Raw genomic sequence first — 6549 nt, 5'->3', positions numbered from 1 at the left:
GATGCTAAAGCTGAAACTCCAGTACTTTGGCCACCTCATGTGAAGAGTTGACTCATTGGAAAAGACTCTGATGCTGTGAGGGATTGGGGGCAGGAGGAAAAGAGGACGACAGAGGATGAGATGGCTGGATGGCATCACCGACTCGATGGACGTGAGTTTGAGTGAATTCCGGGAGTTGGTGATGGACAGGGAGGCCTGGCTTGCTGCGATTCATGGGGTCGCAAAGAGTCGGACACGACTGAGCGACTGAACTGAACTGAACTCTTCAAGTGAAAATTCACACTCACATACACATGTATGTGTGTATATACACTTTATTAATAGTCTGAAAAATATATCATCTTATAAAATATTCATATTTGTCTTCTATGTGAATTGCCATTTAGAAATATATCACAGATATCTTTACTTTTCAATACAAGAACTGTATTGACAATTGAACAGCATTCCATAAACAATGCAATAAATATTTCCATCTACCTGATGAATGATTAAGTAAAATATAGTATAGACATGCAATGGAATATTGTTAGGCAATAAAGAAGAATGAAATGCTTCTACATGGTACAACGTGACTGAATCTTGAAAACATTATCCTAAATAAAAGAAGTCAAATGTTGCTATGAATGAACATTCATGTAAAAGTTTTTGTGTGAACATATGTTTTAAAATTCTCTTGAGTATGTCCTTAGGAGGAGAATTGCTGGACCATTTCATAATTTTACGTTTAAGTTTCTGAGGGACCATCTAACATTTTTGGGCAGTGACATGAGTTTGATCAAACTCATGTCCATCAAGTCGGAGATGCCATCCAACCATCTCATCCTCTGTCATTCCCTTCTCTTCCTGCCTTCAATCTTTCCCAGCATCAGGGTCTTCTCCAATGAGTCAGTTCTTCACATTACATGGCCAAAGTATTGGAGTTTCATTTTCAGCATCAATCCTTCCAATGAATATTCAGGACTGATTTCCTTGAGGATAGACGGGTTGGATCTCCCTGTAGTCCAATGGACACTCAAGAGTCTTCTCCAACACCACAGTTCAAAAGCATCAATTCTTCTGCACTCAGCTTTCTTTATAGTCCAACTCTCACATCCATACATGACTACTTGGAAAAACCATAGCTTTGACTAAACAGACCTTTGTTGGCAAAGTAATATTTCTGCGTTTTAATATGCTGTCTAGGTTGATCATAGCTTTTCTTTGAAGGAACAAGTGTCTTTTAATTTCATAACTGCAATCACCATCTGCAGTGATTGTGGAGCCTAAGAAAATAAATTCTGTCATTGTTTCCATTGTTTCCCCATCTATTTGCCATAAAGTGATGGGACCAGATGCTATGATCTCAGTTTTTTGAACATTGCGTTTTAAGCCAACTTTTGCACTCTCCTATTTCACTTTCATCAAGAGACTCTTCTTATAGAGCCTTTGCTTTCTGCCATAAGGATGGTGCCATCTGCATACCTGAGATTATTGATGTTTCTCCCTGAAATCTTGATTCCAGTTTGTGCTTCATACAGCCCAGCATTTCTCATGATGTACTCTGCATATAAGTTAAATAAGCAGGGTGATAATATACACCCTTGGTGTACTCCTTTTCCAATTTTGAACCAGTCTGTTGTTCCATGTCCAGTTCTAACTGTTACTTCTTGACCTGCATACAGATTTCTCAGGAGGCAGGTAAGATGGCCTGATATTCTCATCTCTTTAAGAATTTTCCATAGTTTGTTGTGATCCACACAGTCAAAGGCTTTGATATAGTCAATAAAGCAGAGGTAGATATTTTTCTGGAACTCTCTTGCTTTCTCAATGATGCAACGGATGTTGGCAATTTTATGTCTGGTTCCTCTGTCTTTTCTAAATCCAGCTTGTACACCTGGAATTTCTCTGTTAACATACTGTTGAAGCCTGGCTTGGGGAATTTTGAGCATTACTTTGCTAGCGTGTGAGATGAGTGCAATTGTGTGGTAGTTTGAACATTCTTTGGCATTGCCTTTCTTTGGGATTCGAATGAAAACTGACCTTTTCCAGTCCTGTGGCCACTATTGAGTTTTCCAAATTTGCTGGCATATTGAGTGCAGCACTTTCAGAGCATCATTTTTTAGGATTTGAAATAGCTCAACTGGAATTCCATCACCTCCACTAGCCTTGTTCGTAGTGATGCTTCCTAAGACCCACTTGACTTCACATTCCAGGATGTCTGGCCCTAGGTGAGTGATCACACCATCTTGGTTATCTGGGTCATGAAGATCTTTTTTGTGCAGTTCTTCTGTGTATTCTTGCCACCTCTTCTTAATATCTTCTGCTTCTGTCAGAAGAAGCTTCTGTCAGGGCTCCTCTGATAGCTCAGTTGGTAAAGAATCTGCCTGCAATGTGGGAGACCTGGGTTTGTTTCCTGGGTTGGGAAGATCCCCTGGAGAAGGGAAAGGCTACCCACTCCAGTATTCTGTCCTGGAGAATTCCATGGACTATATAGTCCATGGGGTCACAAAAAGTTGGGCTCAACTGAGTGACTTTAACTAAGCAGACATGTGCTTATTAGCCATTTGTATATCCTTTAAATGTCTATTCAAATCCATAGATCATTTTAAATGGTGTTATTTGTCTTTTTATTTTTGAGTTAGAAGAGATTTTATGATCTATTATAGATACCAATCCTTTGTTAAGCATACAATTTGCAAATATTTTCTCCCATTCTATGGATGACCTTAATAGTTATTGATAATGTCCTTTGATTCACAAAGGTTTTAATTTTCAACTTATATATTTTTCTTCTGTTGCTTATGCTTTTGATGTCATATCTAAGAGTACCTTGCCAAATCCAAGGTGAGAAAATTTATCCCTATGATTTTTTCCTAGGAGTTTTACAGTTTTAGCCCTTTCATTTAAGTCTTTGACTCATTTTGAATTAGTTTTTGTATGTGGTGTGAGGTACAGATCTAAATTCATTCTTTTGCATGTGGATATCCAGTGTATATAGCACCATTTGCTGAAAAGATTGTTCTTTCTCATTTAATGGTCTTGGCACCTTTGTCAAAAATCAACTTACCAAAGAGGTTTGGGTTTATTGTAATTCTATTCCATTGGTCTAAATGGAATATCATATCCATGGATATGATGGATGGTCATCTAAATGGTCTATCCTTATGCCAGTTTTACATTGTTTTGATTATTGTAGCTTTTGTAATAAGTTTTTATATCAGAAATTGTGACTCCTTCATCTCTGTTGTTGTTTTCAAGATTGTTTTGGATGTTATGTGTCCCTTGAATTTCAATATAAAATTTAAGATTAGCTTTTAAGTCTCTGCAAAAGAGAATGTTACAACTTTGATGGGGATTATTTTTGACTCTGTAGACCTATGTGCAGTATTGCCTTCTTAACAGTATTAACTCTTCCAATCCATGAACATAGAATGATGTCTTTTCATTTATCTAGGTCTTCCTTAATGTCTTTCAATTATGTTTTCTAGTTTCCAGTGTACAAGTCTTGCATTTTTGGGTTAAATTACATCCTAAAATTTTATTCTTTTTGATACTATTGTAAATGGAATTATTTTCTTAATTTCATTTTATATCATTCATTGCTAGTGTATAGAAATACAACTAGCTTTTGTATATTGATCTTATATCCTGAAACCTTGCTGAACTTGTTTATTAGTTCCAATAGTTTTTTTTAGTGGCTTATTTAGATTTTTCTCCATTATATGGTCATGTCATCTACAAATAGCTTTATTTGTCAGTTTTATTTCACTTTCTTCCTTTCCATTTCTGCTGCCATTTATTTCTTTCCTTTCCTAATTTTCATGGCTAGATCCTCAGTTTTGGACAGGCCAAGTTAGAGGTGCTTGAGCATTATTCAAGTGGAGAAGTCAAGGAGATGACTGACTATTCAGGTCAGGAGAGAGATCTGGTCTAGAGATTAAAATTTAGTAGATGTTAAATGAAGCCCCTTGAAAAGATGACCTTGCCCAGGAAGAATGTTTAGAATGAGAACCGGGCCAGAACAGAGGAGATCAACATCCTATCAGGAATGGGAATAGGAAGAAGGTATCACAAAGGAAACTAAGTAGTCACTGCCAGAAAATTAAGAGCCAAATCTTGAGAACTTGATGTCATGGAAGTCAAGTGAAGCAAGAATTTCAAAAAAGTGGAGGTGGTCATTACTTTAGAGTATATGAAATGTTTCAAATGCTGCTGTAAAGTTTAGTAAAATAATGTCTATGATAGATTAAAATGCTCAAGGGGCAAAGATAATTAAAGGTGATGGTGAAGATGCCAAAGATAGAGGGGATAATTAGCAGCCTATATCTATTTCAGTCAGTAAATACTATTCTTGGATTTGGATTATACCTGAATTTTCTGTGTATTGCTTTTGACTTTTTAATGTGAAAGAAAACTCACCATAGAGCACTCTTTTCTTGGAAGACCTTGTTCTAATGGGCCATATATGAATGGGTGCCAGATAGAAGCAGTCTGATCTATTCTCTCTACTCCAGAGTTTCTTGCAGTATGTTCTGACTTGCATTAGAATCACCAGCAATACTTTTTTAAAGATACAGATTGGTGGGTGTAATTACAGACCTACTGAATCACAATCCCAGGAGCCATACCCTGGAATCTGTGTTTTAACAAGTTTCCTCAGATCATTCTCATGCATTCCTAAATTTGAGAAATATGAGTTTATTTGTCTGCCTCTGTGTTCATGGGTGCATAGCCTCACAGAATGTTTACCAAGTGTCAAACATTCTGTTATGTTACCAATGACGTTATCAGTGTTTGGCTGAAAGAGTGGTGTCCGTTTTCTGTAGATTATTAAATCTTTCACTGGTCAGACTCTGTCTTTCCATACTCTTCACTTCTTAAGGTCCTTGCTTCCAGCTCATCCTATATTCCCTTTGATTGGTAACTACACCAATAAACAAAAAAGTACAGCTTAGGGGTGGAATTTGACCATCTAATCCAAGTCTTTAGGTTCTCTGTAAAATGACGAACCTATACCAAATGATATCTAAATCCATTTCTAGGTTGCTAACAGCATCTCATACTTCTCAGCTTCATACCTCTTTGGACTTTGTGTAGAGTCCTGACCAAAGATTGGTCTCTTTTCTTTCTTCTCTATTTACTCCATGTGCTCACTCACAGAGTGTGGTTTCTTTTATTTGTTTTAGCATGAAGAAAAGTTGGGACTAAAATGATCTTGGCAATTTTCTGCTCTAATCCTCATTTTTAAAGGCAAGAAAACTGAAGGCCAGTCATGAAACAACTTACCCAAAGTAACATAGCTAATGATCCATCTAGAATCAAGGCTTTTCCAGGGCTCTTCTCACTAGGCAGGGATAGTTGTCCCTAGAGAAGACAAAGGAATAATTTTTCATATGTTCTTCAAGAAGGACCAAATCTAGGGTGCAAAACGAAGAACTGAAGGAAAACGGTAAGTTTCTTTTTAAGCTTAGCCTGTTAAAGAGATTTAACTTTCAACCACTGTATTAGTTTTCATTTCCCCCCTTCTCTGCCAGTAACAATAAAATGACTGCTGTGGCACATAAGCAAGGCAAGGTATTATACTTAAATCTGAGTTTAAATGATTTACAATTGAGTGGGAAGACTGGCGTACTGAATTTACCAAACTATTTCTGAATGCCACAGACAAGCCATGTGACCTTCATCAAATCACAATGCGTCTCCGTCCCTCAGTTTCTTCAACTTACAGGACAGACTCTGCTCAGAGTGCTTAGGCAGAAACCAATGAGAAAGAAGTAACAAAAAAAAGAAAGAAGTTCCTTATATTCCAGGAGAATCACCTCTGGACAAATTAGTGACTGCCTTTTACAAAGGATAAAATTGAGCCATAGAAAGGTAAATGGATTCTTCATTGCCTTATACTGTGGCTTGACTAATATTCACTTTTGAAAACTTTAAAAAATCTTCAAGATTAATAGAATATCATATTTTAAGATGTGAGAAAAACCTAGAGTAAGAGAAGATGTTTTTCTTCCTACTGATCTTTTTCTTTCTAAATAAGCCTTTTGGATATTACCAAAAGTATCATTCAAAAGTGAGCATGAAATAGAGACAGGAAAAGAAAGTGATCATTCAAAGAGAATTTGACAAAAAAACAGTGATCATAGGGAGAAAAAAAGAACCTCAGAGAAACGTGGTAAAATCAAGCAACTTGTGTGAAAAGAACATGTGGTGCTGTGTAGTAGTAGGTGCCAAGGAGGATAGATGGAAAATAGCATAGGCCTTACCAAAGATGTATTTTTTTTTTAAATTAAGAACAGTAGGAGATAAATGGGCAGTCTCCAAGGTGCTCTGGAAAATCAATCACAAACATCTAGAAGCAGCTGACTTAATTCATTCTATTTCTATTACAATAAATCTGACTGGCATATAAAATTCGTGTGCTTGGAAATACTAGCATGAAAAATAACTTTTGGGCTCTTGCTTGAATTTTTACATGAATAAAGAAAACTAGGAAACCACCAAAAAAACACAGAGAATCCAACTATTTCCTTCTCCAGAGAATATTTCAAGACCCAGATCCAACCC

The sequence above is a fragment of the Bubalus kerabau genome, chromosome X (genome assembly GCF_029407905.1).
Source record: "Bubalus kerabau isolate K-KA32 ecotype Philippines breed swamp buffalo chromosome X, PCC_UOA_SB_1v2, whole genome shotgun sequence".
NCBI lineage: Eukaryota > Metazoa > Chordata > Mammalia > Artiodactyla > Bovidae > Bubalus > Bubalus kerabau.
This window is presented reverse-complemented; position numbering follows the sequence as displayed.